This window comes from Carcharhinus amblyrhynchos, chromosome 16, assembly GCF_965287045.1.
Source record: "Carcharhinus amblyrhynchos chromosome 16, sCarAmb.v2.hapA, whole genome shotgun sequence".
Taxonomy (NCBI): Eukaryota; Metazoa; Chordata; class Chondrichthyes; order Carcharhiniformes; family Carcharhinidae; genus Carcharhinus; species Carcharhinus amblyrhynchos.
Window position 1 is genome coordinate 30,428,508 of NC_137339.1, and position 23,450 is coordinate 30,451,957.

Genomic DNA, 23,450 nt, shown 5'->3' on the forward strand with positions numbered 1-23,450 from the left:
CAATCCTTCGATTTTGGTGTGGTACAATTTTCTATTAATAACCCCAACAGAAAACTCAATGAACTCAAATGTTTAATTTATTTTCACTCATCCAAAACATGGAAAGAGGGCTCACAAGATCCAATGAAGTCATTACACTCAAAGGTGAAACAGTAGAGCACAACTGAGGACAAATCAGATCCATTCCAGCTCCTGAACCACTTTCAGCCCTATTACACCTAGCGAAAGATCCCAAATGTAATCAGGAATAAAATCTGAGAATGAAAGTTTACAGATCATTGCAAACGATTAAAAACTCCTCTAGTCAAGGTTACCATTACAACATCTGAGCACACCAGCAGGTTACCTCCAAGTTTTAGAGACTCATAGATTCACTTGTCCTGTATACTTATGTCATGGTATCTAAAGATGAACATATAATGTAAATAGCTATACTTTTTTGAAGGGAGAAATAATTTTCGAAAGGGGAATATTGTAATATGGATTGCAGCTTGACATCAGAAGAAAGGAATTGTGTCATGAAATCCAGCTTAAGTTTTGCTTTTGCTTTCAGCAGAACAGCTCTGCAGTTTGGATTTGATTTATTAATGTCATGTATATTAGTAGGCAGTGAAAGGTATTATTTCTTGTGTGCTATACAGACAAAGCATACTGTACATAGGGAAAGAAAGGAGAGAGTGCAGAATGTAGTGTTATAGTCATAGGCAGGGTATAGAGAAAGGTCAAATTAATATGAGGTAGGTCCATTCAAAAGTCTGATGGTAGTAGGGAAGAAGCTATTTTTGAGTTGGTTGGTACTTGACCTCAGACTGTAGTATCTTTTTCCCAATGGAAGAAGATGGGTGTATGTTAGGGATGCATGTGGTGTTGGGCCAGGTTGACAGACCATCGTGAAAGGTTTTGAGTAAGGAGAAGGATGGACAAAGGGAGGCAAAACTGTCATATAGGGCCTCTATTAGCATAGGCGTTCAGAACCACTCCCCCACCCCTCCCACTAAAAAGAGCAGCGATGAGATTGAGCCCTTAGTTGGTTGGCAGCCCATCCAACACCTCCCCCACAACCCATAAAATCAGGGTGGAGTAGACACACTGCCTGCATCATGGCACCCAAATTTACAGGTCCTGTTTTCCCACCCACAGGTAATTGGTAAAATTCAACCCCTGGAGTTTAGAATGGACACATCTCTGAAGCAAAGATCTCAAATTCATGCTGGAGATGCGAAATGAATGGTACCATTGTTTTTACATGTTATAATAGGCACAATGTGACAATGGAAGTGTATTGTAAACAAAATACTGATTAGAATGTATCATGTATAGCCGTTTAAAGTTAGGTTAGTCATGGGAGTGATATAGATTTAGAAAATACAAGGTCCATTGTCTATGTTTAAGCTCTGTAATTACTACATCCTGTTCAATTTTTGCTCAAATATTATTCAAACTTTATTGCAGTTGTCTATTTGCTAATGCCTTCAATTCTGGATTGACAAACAGAACAATTCATTGATACAGCATTTAAGAAACAAAGAAACCTGAGGGATGGCATAGTTTTAGAATCACATTCACAAATTATCATTTCAATATTGGTGAATTTAATACAGCTCCGAAAGAAATTTAAATCTAAATCAAACTTAGTTAAGACACAATGGAGACAACATTCATTAAACAGTTTAATGAATTTTATTTAATCTGTGAATCTCTAAGTTTCTGTCTTCGAAATTCAATCATCAGTGAGTAGCAATCAGGGTCACTAAACCGACTGATCTCCAGTTTTCCTTGGGGAGTTGTAAACCTCTTTTCTCACTTTTGGTATTAGCATTTGCTTCCAGAATTTTTAAAAATGTTTTCTGCTTTTGGATAAACTTATTTGCAGGATGAATTAATCCCGCTTGGACATTTGCAACTATAATCATTCTGACTAATTATTTCACTTCAGAGCAGAACTTCTGCAAAGGCTGCATTGAATTTAACAATGCCTTCAATATTTCCCATTTTTCCCCATATTTCCTCACTCCTTATTGACAATTTATGGCAGGACTTCTGGCAGCAACACCATGAGAAACCCATAAGAATCCTTAGGGAAACAAAATCATTCAATGCTGGAAATACAGAGCAGGTCAGACTTGTTAATGATTTAGAGTACAGACCATTCTTTAAAACTCAAACATAAAAGGCAGACACAGAAGAGGCGAGGAGAAATTTGTTTATAGATGAAAAAGAAGAAAATGATGATAAGTGGAAGAACAAGCTGATCATCTCAATCAAGAAAGACAGTCAGGTGATAAGGAAATAAATGATGTAGAAATACTTAAGGGGTTGAGGGACCTGGGAAATGTATGACTATGGGAGAGATAACAAACAAGGAATACCAAGCAGTCAAAATTGAAATTACAGATAAAATTACTGCAGATAAATTAAAGAAAGCTTAGGGTAGAATTCCTGCCTAAGATGGGGAAAAGTGCAAATGTCACTTTCCCACCCTATTGGCACTTGCTCCCACCAGCATAAAATTTGAGGCTGGGCCTTAATAGGTGAGTGGGTGGGTTGTGGGTTTCCCACCTCAGGCCCTGCCTGCCCAAGTGTGAAATTCAGTCAGAGTTCGGATGGACGACTTCCCGGCGGGAATCCCATCCATTCAATTTTATACTCCCTCTAACCACAAAACCCACCTTGGGGAACATAAAATTCTACCCCTGGACCAGGTGAAGGTCCCAAGAAAATGATAGCTTTAACTGGAGGTGGTGGAAGATGTTGGGAGTATGCCACATTAAGAGAATGGGTAAGGTGACCTGGGACTCAAGCTTCACCCTGGGTGTAGCTTGCCTAGTCAGCCATGTGCTGACTGTGGAAAATAGACATGTTAATAAACAGTTCCAGTAGGTTTGTTCCCATTTATCTCATGGTCTTTTATTAGTCCATATTAGACCTCATACATAATAGAAGAGGGCACCAGGGATGTCATAGAGTGGACAGAGTGGCAGAAGAAAGGATAGACCATGATCAATTTGGTGCTGCGATTGAGCTGTAGGTGACTTTCTTTATTCATTCGTGGGACATGAGTGTCACTATTTGGCTGGCATTTATTGCCCATCCCTAGTTGCCCAAGGACAGTTGATAGTCAACACATTGCTGAGACTCTGGAATCACATGTAGGCCAGACCAGGTAAGGACAGTAGAGCTCTTTCCTTTAAGTGAACCAAACGGGTTTTTCCGACAATCAACAATAGTTTCATGGTTGTTAGTAAATTCTTAATTCCAGATACTTTTTATTTAATTGAATTCAAATTCCACCCTCTGCAGTGGCAGGATTTGAACTCAGGTCCCCAGAACATTAAATGAGCTTTTAGATTAATTGTTTAGCAATAATACCTCTAGGCTATCACCACTCTGTAATGACATAAATGTTGGAAAGTGACCTGGTGAATATGGAGGTTGGAAGATTGGTGGATTGGAAGGTGAGGACTAGAAAACTATAACAGTGATTGACAGGAGATTGGGGTGGGGTGGTGATCAGAATCCTTAGAAAATCTTCAGAGAATACCTTTCTCCTTCTCTTTACATTTATTTAGGGTTCTTTCGCAGTTTTGTGATAATGGCGCAGTTTGGAAGAAATATGTAACTTGTTTAACTAACTAACCTTATGAATAGCATTGGCACTGGAAAAGTGCCAGTTTGGTTTAACAAGTCGCAAAACAAAATGCTGCACTCTGAAATAAAAACAGAAAATGCTGAAAGTACTCAGCAAGTCAAACAGCATCTGTTAAGAAAGAACCAAAGTTAATTGCATCGGACCTACCCTTAGTTTCATAACTGACCAGAAGATCGGGGCCAGTAATGAGGGTTGATGACCTTTCATCAATGAAAAGTGAAAGGTCGAGGACCTGAGGTGTTAATTCTGTTTCTCTCTCCACTAATGCTGCCCATCTCCTCTTTATCAGTGAAATATGAGCTCCTAGGTTTTCTGAGGACCATCTCTCAATCTCTCTCCTCAACTTTGGAGCACATTTCCTCTGAGTTTACATTATCTTCTTCTACTGGTGAAGCTGAGAGGTTGAAAGAATACCCTGACCGACATTCTTAGTCGTTACTATATAAATACACATCAAACTCCTCTTCAATCAGCCATCCATTGAAAAAAATATACAACTTGTAATTTAATATAAATCTTTCTCTTCAATTCATCTAAAGTTTATACCTTCTTCATTCCTCCTATAACAGGATGTTAATCACTCCATGTGTAACTTTAACTGACATCGGTCCTCATTTTTCCTTTCACTAGTTTTAAATTACATCCCTTTATCTAGGATCCTGGTACACCTTGATAAAGTGCTCTAGGTAAACTTTTTCAATGTTGCATTCTACACGGTTTAATATACCAAACTGGCAAAATTATAATTTTAATTATCTTATATAATTTTAATTCAGAATTATAATTTTAATTTGGAAGTCTCGCAACAAAATCTGGGCAGGAATTTATATTTTTTCCACATCCCAGAACATCATTTCATTCTGTGTAATCTAACTGCAAGAATTGCTTCTATTAAATCTTAAAATTTAAATTCTAAGAGCATATTTCTCTGGGAATGAGCAGACATAGGCAGAAAACAATTTGGTGTTGAATTCCCATTCTCCTAATTTTCTACAGTAACTCCACCATAACTCACTATTTTTTATGGAGATTCTATTGAACTTCACCCAGAATTTGAGGGGACGACTGCAAGAACCCTTACGGAAACTGCAATAGCTCCACATGAAACTAACTAACTGAAAACAACCAGTAAAAATGAGACAACTGCTTGAGTTCCATTTCAACACTTCCACATACTCAGCCTAGACGATAGCACCATCTAGATGTGACTGAAGTATCAAATATTAAAAGATTCCCATTAATTCTCCAGCCAGGATATCAGTTGGGTCTAATTCTAAATAGTAATTGTTCAGAGGCCTTTGCCCTTAAAATTTGGCAATGCTCATTTTTGTGGTATCTCACCTGGAGAATGCTAACAGAATGTTAACATTCAAATGGACCAAAGATCTACCTCAAATTACACTGGAAAGGAAAAGGGAGGGATTTTTCACCCCGGTTTTTGGTGGGCAGGAATGACTCTGGCGTTGGAGAATCAAGAGGGATTCCCAAAACAGCTTTCCTGCCAGCAGGATTTCTCCACTTGATTGTCTTCTCCTCCCCCCACCTTCCCCCAGTGATGTAATGTTTCCGCCATGCGGTGACGACAACTTCATTATAGTGCATTAACATTAACATGTACTCAGTGGGCCTTTCCACTGTATCATAAAACCCCTACGGTGCAGAAGGAGACCATTCGGCCCATCGCATCTGCACCAACCACAACCCCACCCAGGTCCTTTTTCCATAACCCCAAATATTAACCCTACTAATCCTCTGACACTAGGGTCAATTTCGTATGGCCAATCAATCTAACCCGCACATCTTTGGACATTCTCCCACCCATCCCATCCTCCCCACCCTCCCCCCCCCACTCCCCCAACCCCCACACCCCCATCCCACCCCCTATCCCATCCCCCAAACACCCCCAACCCCTCCAACCCCCTCCAACCCCATCTCACCCTGCAGCCCCCCACCCCCCACCCCTCCCCCTACCCCCACTCCCCTCTCCTACCCCCTTCTCCCCTCCCTCCCCACCCCTACCCCCTCCCTCCCACCAAACCCCCCACTCCCCCACCCCCCTCCACCCCCCTCCAATGGTAGGGGAAATGGCAGTTGACCCTCTTGCATTTCAGCCAATTGGTCAAATTGGGGTCAAAAAAGGGCCACTTAAGGCCCTCTTCTGGCAGCTGCTGGAATTTAACCAATGGTGAGTGGGCCCTCCAGCACATGGGGAGATTGGACGCTGTCCCCGGTGACAAGGGCTGCTCTCTGGAAAGCACCCCCTCCTCCTTTTCTCTCACCCATGGCCCATTCCATGCTCAGGGCTTGCTTGACTGGTCCCTGGACACAGCCAACTCTATTCATTTCCACTCCAAGGCCTGCATCAGCATTGCTACTCCTATCTGGTTACCTTACCAGCTGGGGTCATTTTCCCCAGTGGCACTGCTTGATCTGATGGATTACCGGCCCTCGATGGCCTGATGGTTCTTGGAGGCAAGACTTTGTCCCTTCAAGGGGTGGAAGTCCTGACACTAAGCAGTTAAGGTCCACCAGATTTGCTCCGGGGCCATCTTAGAAAGAGAGATTGGACAAATTGGCCTGTGTTCTCTTAAGTTTTGAAGAATGAGAGGCCATCTAATTGAAATCTACAAAATATTTAAATAGACAGGGTAGATGCAGGTAAAATGTTTCCCTTGGTTGGGGAGTTTAGATCAGGGAGCACAATTTCAAAATAAGGAACAAGGAGAGGAGACTTTTCTTTATACAGAGGTTTGTGAATCTTTGAAATTTTCTACTTCAGAGGGCTGTGGAAGCTCAGTTATTGAGCATGTTTAAAACAGAGGCTGGTAGATTTCTGGTTACCAGTGATGTCCCTCTTGTCTGGATGCAGAACAAGAACACTAACAACTGAAGGGAGCGATAGCAGCGAGGTGCCAGATAGTCCTTCCTCCTGTTTTTCCCTATTTACCTATACCCTGGTTCCACCCGAAAGTGATTTCTGATTAACAATAATGAAAAGGATTTTGGGGATAGTGTGTGTAAAAGGCATTGAACATCATGATAGCAAGGCAGGCTTGATAGACTGAACGGCCTACTCTTGTCCAATATTCCTATTTACTGCCTGCTACAAGTAAGTACAGGGAGGGTTCTCAGAAGCAATCCTTGCCGTTCCGGCCACTGCCACTTTAAGTCCCTGACCTACATATTTGATTGTTTTCTAAGAACACTCTTAAATGAAAAAGGTAAACTTTAACTTCATCATGTTAGCATTTAAAAATAGGCATTTGTACGCAAGGGAGAATAAAGGAATGTGGATACAGAACACGAAGGGTTTTTCAATTCTTTAATTCTTTAACCTTATGCAGGACAGTAATTGTGGCTATCACAGATTATCAGCATTCATTTTGAGCGTGGGAATATAATTATTGAAATGTCAACTGAGCTTGAGTCATGTATTCTTTTCGGAAGGTTTACTTCGTTTGCAGTTGAATGCGGGGAATACTAGGCTCAATAATTAGCACAGCAGTGGACATGCTTTTTGGCTGCTTTACATATTCTTGTGGGAGCTTCTGTGGAACATCTCTTCAGACAACAAAATCAGCAGCATTATTTTTCAAAACACCATAAGGTCACTTGTTTAATCCTCTTGAGAGTATTTGTAAAGAGGAAGCTTGTAGTTACCTTGTTGTGAAACCATTATCAAATGCCAGTGATAGCATGTCTACACCACAGCGCAGTGGGACATATTTTCTTGTTAGAAAAATAAAGCATGCATCATGCATTTGGTCTCCTTTGCTGTGAGGTTGCTCCAGTGACTTCACCAACACAAAGCATCTTGAAGCAGCTCCGTCAGAAACTGGGGAGGATGGAAGGACGTGCAACTCCTAATCAGCTTCGACATTTTCTCCAGCATTCTAACTCTGAGAAATCATGCTACCAGATGAATCCAAGTTTCTAGCTAGTACCACAGGTTCCCAGAGTGATTCCCTCTACTCCTCCACCATCACTTTGTCTGAAAGCATTGAAGTACACAGTGGGATATCCTCCTCACTGTGCACAGAAGAATCTGGAAAAAAAATCAATAAGGTTGCAGTTAAGGCTAATATTTTCTTCTATGAAAAGAGGAAGTACCGTAACTAAAAAAAAATTCACCTAGAATGTTCTTCATTTGAATCATTTACTTGGACTGTCAATCCAAGCTTGAAGCTCATAACATAGCAGATATGAACATGGAGTGAATGATCACAAAATCCATACCTCCTGCTAGAAACAGAGCAGGCGAATGTCTTTATTTTAATCCTTTATCTTCTATTGTTATACCTCAAGTGGATATAGAAGAGTCCATAACAATATTTGAAGATAAGCAGAGGTTTTTTCCTGTTATTCTAGTCAATATCCCTTACCAGTTCTATGAAAACAGGTCATCCAGTTGTCTAGCTCATTAGTTTTGAGAGATATTGTATTGTGCAAACTGGCCACAGTGTTCCTTTCTATTACAATGACAACTGCATCACATTGACTGTGAAGGATCTTGGGACACTCTGTGCATATGCAATCCAAGTACTTTCTTTTTTGTAAATTTATTCTCAATTCTTCTCAAGAATTTGCCATTTACTCTGTTGAATGTCCCCACAAAGAATTCCAGTAAATGTGCAAAGCGTGACGTTTTATAACACTTCCATTAATAAAAGTGTGCTGATTGCTCATGAGAATGCCATTTAAATATTTATTCATAGCACCCTGTAGAAGATGTTGTCAAGCATTTTTCTCAATGTGGATGTTCGACCAACTTGCGTCTAATTACCGGATCTATTACGCTGTTTTAGGATCATCAATTTCCTCTTAGTTCATTGTCTAAGTCAATGTTCCCAACCTTTCATATATCACAGCACACCTTTGTTTTTAACTTTTCCCTGCCCTCTTTCACCCTTTTCTTAACCTCTCTGACTGCTCCCAGGGATATTGCACCCATTTTGCCTTTTTCATTTTGTGCAGGCGCATGAGACCTTTGCCTTCGGCTCCAAGTCATGCACATAGGCCTGGCCAATATACAAAAGCTAAGTCACGCATGTGCGCTCTTTCTCAGCCAGCGCACGTCCAGAGGCCCAAGGTGCATCAACTCTTGGAGATGCCGACCACAGAAATGAAGATTAAAGTTAGCTTTTGTTTAATTACATGAATGTTGAATCATTTTGATTCTTTTTCTCGCGGTTGCTTGGGGAGTCTTTATGGGACACCAAGTGTGCCGTGCACTGATTGGGGACCACTGGTCTAAATCTTTAGCTCAATTTATCAAATTCTATCTGATGGCTTTCCCATCATTGCCCTCTTCCTCAGCCTTACTGGTTAAAGAAGATACACAGTGGGAGTATAGGTTAAGCCATTTAAAAGTCAAGAGAGAGGGAGACAGAGTGAGAGAGATGTTACAATGTAACCAATGGTAACATGCCATGGTTGTCAGCTGACCAGCTGACCTGGTAGAGAATGTAACCAATGACAACATGGTCAGCTGACCAGCTGACCTGCTATCAATACAAAGCAGATGGGGATTGTGGGAAAACATTTTTGTCCTGGGTGTGGCCTAAGCTGTGGTGGTGTAATGATGTTTCTTTATTAAACCTTCACTTTGATCTACTTTGCGAAGGCAGTTTTTTTTATTGTTTGCTACTGAAGTATCCTTACTGTCGGATAAACAAGAGAAAGCAACAGAGAAGGACAGATAGGGTGAGCAACAGGGATGGAAGAGAGAGAAAAATGAGCCATTCACTTTCCTCTAAGATAGAGTCTGGTTCCATTATGCTGGGTATAGCTACTTTTATGTTTGGTTAGCTTAGAAGTTGCCATTTTAAATCACTGAAATGTTGTTGTTCAGTTTTTTACAACTTCGCTAGTAGTTTCAGTTCCATAACTACATAAAGTAATTTTTGATAAAAACATGACCATTTAGGAAATACTATGATCTACCCTTTTTTAGGTCCAAAATGGATGACCTCACAATTGTCTGTACTGAAGTCTATTTGCTACAATTTTGCCCATTCACTTAATCTATTACCATCTCTTTATAATTTTATGTTTCAATTTATACTGCTTACAATGCCACTTATTTTTCTGTGAGTTCCCCCACCTGAAAATGTTGACATTTTGCATCCAACAGCATTCAGCAGGCATCATATGGGCTCATTTCTAATGATGTGTTTTCAAAAGTAATAATTTGACATCCCAAATAATCAAATAGTAATCAACTGATATCAAGCATAATCATACAAAGCTCAAACAACATAATCTGTGATCAGTTATCATTTAATTGCCTTCAAAGTGCTCAGATACATTCAACTGATATCAAAAGTGATCATAAAGTTTCTTTGTGAATAAAAACTTTATAGTAATCATGACAAAATTTGAGTAAGTTTCAGGCATTTGATATCTACAATACCTTGCAATTTTTCACACCTCATCCATGTTAATTGGACCCTCCACTCTGGTTAACATAATGTGAACAATCATGGGTGGTATTTTACAGTCTTGCTTGTCCTAAAACCTTAAAACCCCGTTTGAGGTCAATGGATCTTCCCATTTTGCGCCTCTTGCTCGCTCTGATTCCCATTGTGGGTGGGGCAGTAAAATTCCAGCCCATGTCTCAAGGGCAAAAACCCACTGAATGCTTGGCAAAGCCATTTCCCACCCAGTCTTTTAAGAATCCTACTCGTTCCACTGAGCCTAACATACACTTGAGCATAAGCTTTATAGACGTAAATAATGTGTATGGAGCAACACACTTTCAGTATTGGTATTCCTTTCAAAATATTCATGGTGGGGTGAGTATTGAACCATTTAATACTTTGATTGTGAAGTAAAAATAGTGTATATTGTGTGAAGAAATTTTTCCAATTTCTGGAATTGAATAACCATATAGCATGTTGTTTATAATACATCCATTCCACACAAAGAAAAATGCATTAGAAATGAAAGAGTTCTGCATTCTGCAGCATCTTACAAGTATGTTTTCCATGCTTTTAGTCTTAGTTCAATGCTTTTAAGTCTGCTACAGTATTCAAAATAAATGGAGGTGGTGTCCAAATTCACCCCATAGAACCTCCCAAAAGCCCAGGAAAATCCTATTACAGAGCGAGCAATCAGAGAAAAGTGGAAGTGACAGATTCTGTGAGAAGTTGCTCCTCCAGTCACAGCCTCTTTCTCTTCCATGATTGCTGTTTACTGGAGCAGCAACAAGCAGTGGGGAAGTTAGTGCTCATGACGAGTGAGGCCTGATTGGCAACAGAGACTGCTGGAAGGGGGTAAGCAAAACTAGATTGGGATGTTGATGGGAAGTGAGGCCAGTGAGTAGCGAGACTTGGGCACCTTCTACAAATGTTAAACAATTCTATGGGAATTTTCAGGTGTATTTTGAAACAGATATAACTCTAGAATATCAGATGCATCCAAACTCTTGTTCCTTATGTCAGTGTCGCCTCACATGAAGGTATTGAAACTTTGGCCCAAACTTTTCCTTGGTCATAACATAATGTGACTTATCCTCAATTTATAATAAAGAAAGACATTTTGGCCATCCTGTTGCTTTTTGGACCTTTGTTGAATCCAAACCAGATCAATGAGATTATGTTTTATAATTTTATCAACTTATGTGAATATATGGATAAAATAGAATCAATTTCCACTAATGTTTTCCTGATTGTCCACCAAAAGCTCAGCAATGGAACAGTGAAATCCCTGGAAAAGCAGTGTGCACATCAAACTTGCCAGTTTTTCCAGGGTTCCCCACTGCCATCTTTCACTAAAGCTAAAGTGGAAGAGCAGAAGAACACCAGCAGAAATTCATCTCCCACATGTTTGAGGATTTTAAACAGAGTTTTTGTGGGTGCATGTCCATTTGGTTTAACATCTCATCCAATACATCCAAAAGGGCAGCACTGCCTCACTACGACATTAGTGTGCCAGATTAGCTTTAATGCTCATGTCCCTGGTGTGGGATAAGAACCCAAGATCTGACTTGGAAGCCTGATGTTACATGTATAGCAAGCAGATTCCTGGTGCAACCTGCAGTAAAACCACTGGAAAAGGTATTATATTCAGCTCAAGAATTGTGTTCTTTAAATATCACTCTGCAATGATAGTGGCTTTTAAATATGCAGATCCTTTTTCATTGTTCAGTCTAACTTTGCAATAAATATGGCTCAGATTTTCATCTGTGAGTCAGGTATACAGACTTGGGCAAACCCCTGGCTCCAGAAACTCAACTTTTAAGAATGGCTGCCTGGAAATCAGGTTATCAGTCTGTGGAAGCAGGCTTTATTAAAAGCCTGCATGACCCCAAGAGTAGTGAGGAGGATGCCAATTGCAGAGGTGGGCTGGACAGGAGGCACTGTGTCCAAAAATGTAAAAAAAAACATAAACGGGCCCACACACTCCCTCACTCCAGCAACACCACCCCCCCCCATGCATTCCTCCTGCCCTAGCCAAACTAACCCATGCCACCTTATGTCCTTCACCCAAGCCTTAATACCTCATCCCTTCCATGCCAAAATATGCCCTGTACCCACGCACCCCCCCCCCAATGGCTGTCACATACACTCCATACAAACATGTGTCCCTGTACCCACCCCATGGCCCTTTATAGCCCTGATGCCAATTTGACCCCAATTTAATGCCCCAAAACATGCCCCCAACCAACACCTTTACCCATACACTTACACACCAAACCACCCAATATTCACCATGGGCAGACCTCAGGACCCATGCTGAAAGGAAACAAAATAAAGTTCTTGGAAATAAAATTCTATGTGCATATTGCAGACTCCATTGAATTGAAAAATAAAGCACTCTCATTCATAAAAACACATTGGGCAGAATTTTACAAGATTGATCATAGATGTTCAGCTAGCATGAAAATGGGACAATTCCTGATCTGTTTTTGGCTGCGTTTTCACACCTATGCACTTAGTCATTAAAAGAACGGTGTAGACTATTTCTAACTGCTGCAGGCAGTGGGCTGGGCTTTATTCACCAATCTGCCTGTAGAAGGAGCTACTGCACAAATGTAGACCTATGATTCTGCACATGCTCAATGGCAAGTGCAGGAATTTGACAGCACAACCAGCTCTCCCCACCCCTCCCCCCACACTGCCAGGCTGGCACTGCCCACAGGGCAACCCCCTTGTCTTCGGCCTCAATGGCCTCCGGTTCCACATGACTGTTCCCCATTCATAGGGGCAGGCATTTTCCTCAACAGAGAGGACCTCTCCCAGTAAGGCCACAAAGGCAAGTGAGCCCAGACAATTGAGCATCGGGCTCATTGAATACATGCATATCAGAATTTCAACTCATTTAAATAAATTATTCAGCCTCTCATGCCATTTCTGGTGAGAGACTGACCTCGCTAGAAATCCAGCTCTTATAAAATTGCTAGAGCTGAGAAATCAAGCATGATCCTGATTTCTTGGCTCTCGCGCAATTTTACCAACTTGCTTCGCCCATCGATGAGTGGAACGAGCTGGTAAAATTCCACCCATTCGTTCTATTTATATTGCTTCAACTGCATAAAGCCTTATAACAACAAACATTGTACTCAAGTTCATAATTTCTTATAACCACAAGCACTGGAATTCAGTCCCACTACAGTCTATAACCACTTGTGGCTATCAGTCAAACTGTAAAATGTCAGGCCCCCTACTGTGACAATGGATGGTTGTGAAATCAGTCATATAGCACTAATTCATTAAAGGAAACCTTCAGGTTTATGTCAACAGGTAGATTTAAATTGCAAGAAATTATTTGTTTAACACTCTAGACATGGTTTTCAAAGATCTAAAGGACAGGACTTTTAAATGCCATGAAAGCTTGACAGTTACTTTTGACATTTCTGCTTGCCACATACTCTTTTCAATTTCTACAGCTGTTTTTGTCAGATCTGTTGACAGTTCAATAAACTTAACAGTTGATGGATTTATGTACTGTTAAGACACATTCACACCAACTTTTAACAATACCAAAGAGATGCCTTACTGCCCCCAAAAGGCACCTGACCAGCTCCAAAGATGTCCCAGGACCCTATCCAAAGAGGTACCTTACCACTACAATAGGATAAACTGACTATTCAAAGAAATGAAAAATGTTCATATCTTCTCTTACCAGGTCTCTTACCATATGGGGATATATGGATAGTACATGGTGAGATTGTGGCCAGTGCAGACTCGATGGGCTCAATGGCCTCTTTCTGCACTGTAGAATTTCTATGATTTCTAGGTCTGCTCTGCATACTTTGGGTTTCACATTCCCGAAACTCCAGTGGACGCAGCTGGTGAATTAAGTGGTGCATCGTGCATGCATAAAACAGGCACCACTCCTTGCCAACCTCTGTAGAAATGGACAGTGCTATTTTTTAGGTTGTGGGACTTACAATTTTCAGGCACTCCTGCCTGCCATTTTCATCACAATGGAGAGGTGAAAATCCAGGCCTATGTTTTCACTTACTTTCTACAATTACCTCAGTTCGCACGCCCTATTTATGAATACAGTTAACACTTTAACTTTTAGGTGTTAAATATTCTGAGTGGAATGTCAGCATCAGCGCTTTAGAAAGGCTAAAATGGCAAATTATAAACTAGGACTGATATTACAAAACCTCTCTGAAAAATGCCTCAAGCAGAACCTCTGGGTGGGCTGATGAAATCCAAAAAAGTTCAAGGGTAAATTATCTGTTCCTGGCACTTAGTAGAAAAACGAGTGAAAATGAACTCAACTGTTGACTGAAATCCTGCCAGTGTGACTTTGCAGAATTTCCTGTGGGCTGAAGGCACTGCATATTGCAAAGGCTGTAGACCCTGACAACATTAAAGCAATAGTACTGAAGACTTGAGCTCCAGAATGAGTTGCACATTTAATCCAGCAATTCCAATACAGCTGCAACACTGGCCATGTGACAGATAATGTCGTGAACAGGAATATCAAGTGGCACTTACTCAGTAATAACCTATTGACTAACATTCAGTTTGGATCCTAGCTCATGACCTCATTCTAACTTTGGTTCAAAAATAGACAAAAGAGGTAAACTCAAGATATGGGATGAGAGTGACTATCCTTGGCACCAAGGCAATATTTGATTGTATATGGCATCAAGGAGATATGGAAAAAGTTGAGTCGACGAGAATCGGGGGAACATAAGAAATAGGAGCAGGAGTAGGCCATCCAGCCCTTCGAGCCTGCCCCGCCATTCAATAAGATCATGGCTGATCTGTCGCTGCTCAGTTTCACTTTCCCGCCCTCTCCCCATAACCCTTAATCCCCTCTCCTATCAAAAACCCATCAACCCGCGTCTTAAAAATATTTAGCGAGGCAGCCTCCACCACTTCAACGGGCAGAGAATTCCAGAGAATTCTATAATTATAAATGGATAATTCCAGGGAAAACTTTCCATTGGTTGGACTCATACCTAGCACAAAGGAAGATGGTTGTAGTTGTTGAAGGACATCAATTATTTCAGTTCAGGGGCATTGCTGCACGAGTCTCTCAGGGTAGAGTCCTAGGCCCAAACATCTTCAGCTATTTCATCAAAGGCATTCCCTCTATCATGAGGTCAGAAGTGGGGATGTTTGCTGATGTTTGTACAATGTTCAACACCATTCTCAACTCCTCAGTTACTGAAGCATAAGGAGCAAAGTAATTAAGAAGACTAATGGAATGCTATCCTTTATTGTGAGATGAATGGAAAATAAAAGTAAGGATGTTATACTTCAGTTACACAGGGAATTGATGAAACATTGTCTCGAATACTACGTGCAGTTTTGATCTTTTTTAAGAAGGGTGTAAATGTGTTAGCGTTAGTTCAGGTTGATACTGGGCATGAGTGAGTTTTCTTATGAGGGTAGGTTGAATAGATGTGCTTGTTTTCAGTGGAGTTTAGAAGAATGAGGGGTGACATGATTGAAGAACATAAGATCCTGAATGATATTGACAATGTGACATAGAAATGATGTTCCCTCTTGTGGTTCAGTCCAGAACGAGGGGACACTGTTTTAAAATTAGGCATCACCTTTTAAGCACAGAGATGAGAAGAATTCTTTCTCTCAAAGGGTTTTGTGATTTTGGAACTCTCTGCCACAGAAAGCACTGGAGGCAGGGTCGTTCAGTATGTTAAGGTGAAGGGAAAAAGATTCTTGCTAGGCAAGGCAATCAAAGGTTAAATGGGAAATGTGGAATTCAAACACAAAGAGATCAACCATGATCTTATTGAATGGTGGAGCAGGCTCAAGGAGCCAAATAGCCTATTCTGCTCCTCTTTCATATGTCCCTGTGACAAGTGGCAAGTAACATTCATGCCATGCCAGTCCCAGGCAATGACCATCTATGACAAGAGTGAATGTAACATCTTCCTTTGACATTAAATAGCATTACCATCACTGAATCCCCTACTATCAAAACCCTGGGGGTTATTATTGACCAGAAACTGAACTGGACCAGTCATATGAATAACATGGCTACAAGTGCAGGGTCAGATGCTGAGAATTCACCTTCTAACTTTGCAAAGCCTGTCCACAAGTCAGAAGTGTGATGGAATATTCTCCATTGCCTGGGTGAATGCAGCTCCAACAACAAACAACAACATCTCCGACAAAACAACTGACCTGGTTGGCACCCCATCAGCACCTTCTACATATAGTCCCTCCACCATCGACTCATAGTGGCAGCAGTGTGCACCGCCTTCAACTGAGATTTCACAAACCCGTGCCCCATATCATCTCGAAGGGCAAGATCAGCAGATATCTGTGAACACCACTACCTGTAATTTCCCCACCATGCCACACATCACCCTGACTTGGAAATATATCACTTTCCTTCACCGTCGCTGGGTCAAAATCCCCCCCTAACAACATGGTGAATGTATATACGCCACATGGACCGCAGCAATTCAAGATAACAGCTCACCACTACCTTCTGAAGGGCAATTAGGATGCTCAATAAATGTTGATATGGCCAGCGATATCCACGTCTCCTAAATTAATTTAAGAAAAACATATTGAAAAGGAACAAACTCAAGCAGCCTGGGATTTCATAAGCCCCAATAATAAAATTCACAGAACTTTTTTAATTCTGAATTTTGTTCTAATGTTTTTAGTATTTGGAATATAAAATTGCCAGATGTTGTATGCCACTTTAGCAGAAGGCGAACTGAAGTATCATTCTCACTTCCCAAATTGTCTCAATTTGTTTTGCTATTCCGATCAATTCTGATATTAAGGAATCCCGCACCTCCTGAAATTTCAATCTCAAACATTCTCTATTAGAAAGACTGACAAATGCCACCTCCATGACACTACACACTGCTACCCTCCTCACCTCACCCAACATGCTGCTGAAATCTTTAGTCATGTTTTTGTCATTTCCAGACCCAATTGTAGGCAAAATTTGATGTGCGATTTGCAACCTCACTGGGCACTTTCCAGTTGTTGCTGTTTCCTCTTTCTCAAGAGACTGGTGTAGAGTTGACTACTGCTGTGCGACTGACAGCCTTTACTCTCGGCAGGGAGCTCAGCACTGAAAATACCTGGATGCTGCCTGCCTTTTTCCTTCTCAAAGGGAGATTGTGCTAAAATACAGGAGGCTGCTGCTGAATATTAACGCTGTAACTTGAAAGGAGAGAACTGGAACACCAGGACGAGGGAAAGGGTTCAGGTTGAAGGCATCAGTGATAAAGATGGACAGGATTTGATTTTGATCTGATTTATTATTGTTACGTGTATTAGCATACAGTGAAAAGTATTGTTTCTTGCACGCTATATAGACAAAGCATAACATTCATGGAGAAGGAAATGAAAGAGTGCAGAATAAGAACATAAGAACATAAGAAATAGGAGCAGAAGTAGGCCATCTAGCCCTTCGAGCCTGCCCCGCCATTCAATAAGATCATGGCTGATCTGTTGCTGCTCAGTTCCACTTTCCCGCTTTCTCCCCATAACCCTTAATCCCCTCTCTTATCAAAAACCCATCAACCCACGTCTTAAAAATATTTAGCGAGGCAGCCTCCACCACTTCAACGGGCAGAGAATTCCAGAGATTCACCACCCTTTGAGTGAAGAAGTTCCTCCTCAACTCCGTTCTAAACCGCCCCCCTTTTATCTTGAGGCTGTGCCCCCTAGTCCTATGTAGTGAATATAGCTAGAGTGTAGAGAAAGATCAACTTAATGCAAGGTAGGTCCATTCAAAAGTCTGACAGCAGCAGGGAAAAAGCTGTTCTTTAGTCAGTTGGTATGTGACCTCAGACTTTTATATCTTTTTCCCGACGGAAGAAGGTGGAAAAGAGAATGTCCGGAGTGCGTGGGGTCCTTAATTATGCTGGCTGCTTTGCCGAGGCAACGGCAAGTATAGACAGAGTCAATGTTTGGGAGGCTGGAGGAGAGATGTCATGAGAATGCCTCATACATGAAATCACAATACATTTTCCTGTAAAGGATTCTGCACACAATGCCTGCTCCTGACTAGTTCAGAATAGGATTATGGGTGCCTGGGATGAACTAGTTCGTAAAACCTAAGCAACTCAAAGAAATAAATTTCTTTAAGCTGCAAGCAAGGGGAAAACAATGATTTTTTTTCAATAGAGGGACAACAAACTCGTTTCAGAAAGTTTTGTAAACACAAGTAATTTAATCTTGCATCAAGGAGCTGGATGAAATGGTAATGCGTAGCAAGATCAACTTTCTCCAGTATAATTCCATTGCTGAATGGCAAGCAACAAACAGTTTCTTTCCCCCCCCACCAAATGCTCCAAAACCAATTGAGAATATTCCATTCCAGCCTTACTGTTCCCTGTTGTTTATAATTATTTACACGAAAATTCAAAGACTGCCTTTGTTAAAAAGGGTTAATATTGAATGTGTTTATAATTATGAATAAACCATTATAAGCTACTGTTGAATGATACAATAAAGCAAGCTCTGCATTACAGTCCATTAGCCTATTCATTTCTGGCCCCAATCAAATCTCAGTGTGACAGGCATTAAAGGATTACGCTTACAGCCCACACGCTCAGGATCTATCAGTTGTCTTAAAGCCTATTAACAGAGAGTTTCAGAAGCTTGCTAGGCATTAATGTATCAATGCCAGTTTGGTGGCCTTTGCTGATGAGTCACTGCAGTGTAACGAACATGGAGTGTTGATTGAGAAGATAGCATTTCACTCGATATCGAACCAGGTACCAAGTTCTCTGTCATTAGCCTAGACTACAAAATGAATTCCATATGACTCTAGCTGTTTGCTGCAAAACGTGGAAAGGAATTAGTTTGCAAGTGTGTGCGATTTCATAGCTTAATCAAAAGGCTTCTTACGGTTTCTGTGATACACAATAAAGGCAGTCATGAAGGCCTATGCACAGAAATGTGTTCTGTTTAATTAATCTTGTTAACATTACAAATGTGATGTGAGCAGTTCAGGACAAGTCCTGCATTTATTGCCCATCCCCAGTTGCCCTCGAGAAGATGTTGGAGACCCTCCTACTCGAAGTTCATGTAGTGAAGGTGTAATCATAGTGTTGTTAAGTAGAGTGTGTCCAGGCTCTTTGAACCAGCAACAATGAAGAACCAGTCATATGCTTCCAAGTCAAGATGGTGTGTGACTTGGAGCAGATCTTGTAGAATATGTCCAATGCACTTGTTGTCCTACTTCTTGTGGTTTTGGAAGGTACTGTTGATCAAGGTGCCTTGGTGAGGAACTGTGGTGCATCTTGTTGATAGCACACACTGCAGCCAAAATGCCAGTGATGGAAGAAGTGCCAATCAAACAGGTTGCTTTGTCTTGCATAATATCAAGTTTCTTGTGTGTGGTTGGAAGTGAGCTTATTTAGCCGAGAGGAGAGTATTAAACTCCTGACTTGTGCTTTATAGATGTTGGTCAGGCTCACTGCAGATTTCCCAGCTTCTGACCTGCTCTTGTAGATGCAGTATTTATATGACAATTCAGTTTCTAGTCAATGGTGACTTGTTGATGTGGGTTGGGGGAGGGGGATGTGGTTTGACAATGGTAATGTCAAGGGGAGGCTTTCCTCTCTTGTTGAAGTTGGTTATTGTCTGGCGCTTGTTCGATACATATGTTACTCTTAGCAGCCCAAGCCTGAATGCTGTCCAGATCTCTTACATACACATGTAGACTGCTTATGAGTTGTGAATGGAATTGTGCAATCGTCAGTAAGCATGCCCACTTCTAAATTTATGATGAAGTGACAGTTATTGATGAAGGAGCTGAAGATGTTTGGACCAAGGACAGTCTCTGAAGGAACACCTGCAGTAATGTGCTGAGGCTTAAATGATTGGCCTCTAACAACAACAGACATTCTTCTTTGTGCTAGGTATGTCCCTCGCCAGTGGAGATGTGTCTCCCACTTCCCATTGATTTCACCATTTTTTACCACTGCTCCTCAATGTCACACTCTGCCTTGACAAGATCTCTCAATCTTCTCTCTGGAATTCAATTTTTTTGCCTATCTTTGGAATAGGCGTGTATTGGTAAGTATCACTTGATGGCATTGCTATGTTGACCCCTGTTTTGCTATTGATTACGAGTAGACTGATGGGATAGCATTTGGTTGGATTGGACTTGCCCTAGATTTTGTGGGCTGGACATATCTGGACAATTGTCCATTTGTAAAAGATGGAATATTTAGGCACTTATGTGTTCTGTTTATATAATTCAACAAAATATTCTGAAAGCAATTACTACTTCACATATGATCGATCATTAGCTTAATACTAGGAGAACAGTCTGTAGCAGTTAAAAGGACTTCAACCTGATGTTGTGAGACTTCTTACTGCAGTTAAATACCCCACGATAAAGCTATCCTATGTCTACTAAAGCTGACAATCATTCAATTATCCCTACTGGGTGTGCTTCTTCATGCAATTGAAAGATTTGGTGTGAAATCAGGTAACTTTAAACATTTTGTTAGTGGTAACAAATCGGTTGGCTTTGACTTTGATGAAGTCATCATCAAGATTCATGATGATGACGTCTGCATAGTTTTAGTGATTTTAATGTAGATAAATTTTCAGTTGTAATGCTTAAAAAAAATATGGAATTCAGAAATCCAAACTGACAAGGGATGATGCAGCACATCTTTAGGAAATGGTTTGGGTGTTTGATAAAAACAATCACCATTGTACTTGAAAGTAATTTGGCTAAGACTGTGACTGCTATTTTATTAGTTACAATCCCCTTTTTAGGGGGTTAGCATTTGTGGAATTAGATGCTGGAAGGAATTTTGCAAATATTAACAACTCTAAAAAGAGGGAAACTTTAAAATCTAGGTGATGGTTACAGTAAAAAAAAGTTCTTAGTAATTGCTGGTAATGCTCATCCTGTAAGTTTAAGTATGGTTCCACCCAACCTTACCTCTATCTTTGTACTGGGTGCTACATATATTAGAAATTAAATCCCATTGTGTACCTTTACACGCTATGAATTGTGGAACAATATTCGCTGATATAAACAGGTTTCAAATCACAAGGTTTGGATAACATGCTATTCTGAATGTGAAACAGAACTTTTTGAAAAGTTCAAGTGGAGCGCTAACAACTTAAGATATACGAATGGTTATTACTGATCTGTGTTCAGTCATCAAGCTGAGGAACGAGTGTCAGCAGCATTCCTGTTAATAATTGATTCTCTTTATCAAAATCTATGATTGATTTGCAAAATGGCTTGGTTTAAACATTTAACAGTATGCTCACTTTAACTTTCTGTGTACTCAAACTGCAAACTTAAGAGTTCTGTGTGTCCTAACTGGATTATGACAAAGTATAGGATTGTTGTAGAAATATTTGCTAGCAGTAATTCTGTGTTATACTTGAATTTTCCGTGCTGCACTAAGTTGCATTTTTGACACTAAGTTATCTGACTCAACATTCACAACAAGGCAATTAAAAGCTTTTGTTAAGTTAAATATAAAAAGTGTTGAATGATTTATTGATCATCCTCTGGTGTTCTTTTTAGTCACTTGCACCAGCTTGCTTCTACTAAATTTATAATGATTTACTAGAGAGGGCTATTGTGTTTTGTGCTTGTTATGATGAACTCCATTGGTTCACAGGTCCCAGTGAAGTACTTTTAGACATTTAACTCTTTCAGCATTCCACTGCATTAAAGTTAAGGTTCAATCTGGGATAAGCTTCCAGCAAATCTTAATTTATATCCATTATTAAGGAAATCTTTGCTGTTTTCAGAGAGAAATCTTCTGAATGGCTTCTGTTATGATGTTGCGCAGCGAGCGATGGGATGATGTTTTGACATAAATTTTATCATTAAGTAAAGACTCACTTCATGCATCACACGTTTACAAAACAGGATCAGAAAAGTCTTCCCAATAATTTTCAGAGATGGTACTGTTCCATGATGAACAACCGTAAGATATCACACAGTTCAGAAGCAAGCCATTCCACCATTACTGCACCAATTGTTGTATCAAGACTAAAAAAGTTAAAGACTTTTAAATAATTTGTAATTTTCTTTTTAATAGTTTTTGTGAAAAGTACAACTAATATATTGCCCAAATTGAAATGAATCGTGGCATGAATTTTCTTTATCCCTGAGTGGGAAACTGATATTATCATGATTAATATTAAGAGCCTATTGAGAGTATGGGTCTGACCAAAGTGGTCTCCCACGTTTGTTTCCGAAAACACTCATATGCTGGCTTGCTGTACACTAGAATTGGAATTATTTCACAGAATTACAAATAATAAATGCAACATCTCAAAAGAATACAGAAAATAAAAACAAATGGGACACATACTAAGTGAGAATACAGTAAGAAGTCTCACAACACCAGGTTAAAGTCCAGCAGATTCATCTGGTAGCCCAAGCTTTTGGAGCGCTGCTCACCTGATGAAGGAGCAGCGCTCCAAAAGTTTGTGCAACCAGTTAAACCTGATGGACTTTAACCTGGTGTTGTGAGGCTTCTTACTGTGCCCACCCCAGTCCAACACCGGCAACTCCACATCATAACTGAGAGTATATAGCACCTTGTTGACAGCATTTTGAAAGCAATTTAAAATACATTGGTTCTGTCGGTACCTCACTTACCACAAGTAGAAGCTTTGTTTTAATTGGTTCATACTGCCACAGTTCATTGGTGGTAGTGTGGTTGCTAAGGAAACATTTTTTTGTCATGTGATTTACCTGCAGTACATTCATGAAAGGAAATGGCATTGGAAGCTTCAAAACGAAAAAAATAGTGCGATAAAAATAGTTTGTGATTGGAACTGTCTCCAGAGCAGTGGGCATATTACAAATTCTGTTTTGTCAGATCTTATGATACTCTTCCCCACTAGTGGTTTGGTAAAATAATGGCCAAAGCTCAACAAAGGAGGGCAGATTAATGTAAATAGTGGCATTTGTTACTATCAAAGGTCCAATTGGTTAAATTCTATGAGTAATTATAATTTTGAATGCATGATAAATTATATTTTTAGTTATATTTTGCACACAATACTTTATTATTAGGTTACTTCATCCCTATTTGTACATTTATAAATATTAATCCTCTCCTATGAATTACAATAGTAACTCCATTTCAAATGTGTTTCATTGGCTGTAAAGCACTTTGGGACATTTTGAAGTCACAAAGATGCTTTATAAATGTAAGCTCGTTCACTAATCTGTTATCTGACTTGCCTTCTTTATTAACTATTAGATTCAGGACACAGTAAATTAAGTATTACGTTTCTATATTCCTTGTTTGAAACAAACCAGCCATTTTTCATTAGGATTTACTATTACAAACTATTTATCCTGAATGGCTTCAATACTTTACACTATTTTGTAC

At 40.2% G+C, this 23,450-nt stretch overlaps 1 long non-coding RNA gene across 1 annotated transcript in view; it reads right to left on the reverse strand.

The window, feature by feature from the left end:
* Nucleotides 1-6,957: 6,957 nt before the first annotated feature.
* LOC145353660 (uncharacterized) overlaps nt 6,958-23,450 on the reverse strand; it is a 34,493-nt gene continuing 18,000 nt past the window's right edge. Inside the window, exon 2 of the long non-coding RNA XR_013888757.1 lies at nt 6,958-7,694. This is a non-coding gene — a long non-coding RNA (uncharacterized LOC145353660). The remainder of the gene's footprint in view (nt 7,695-23,450) is intronic.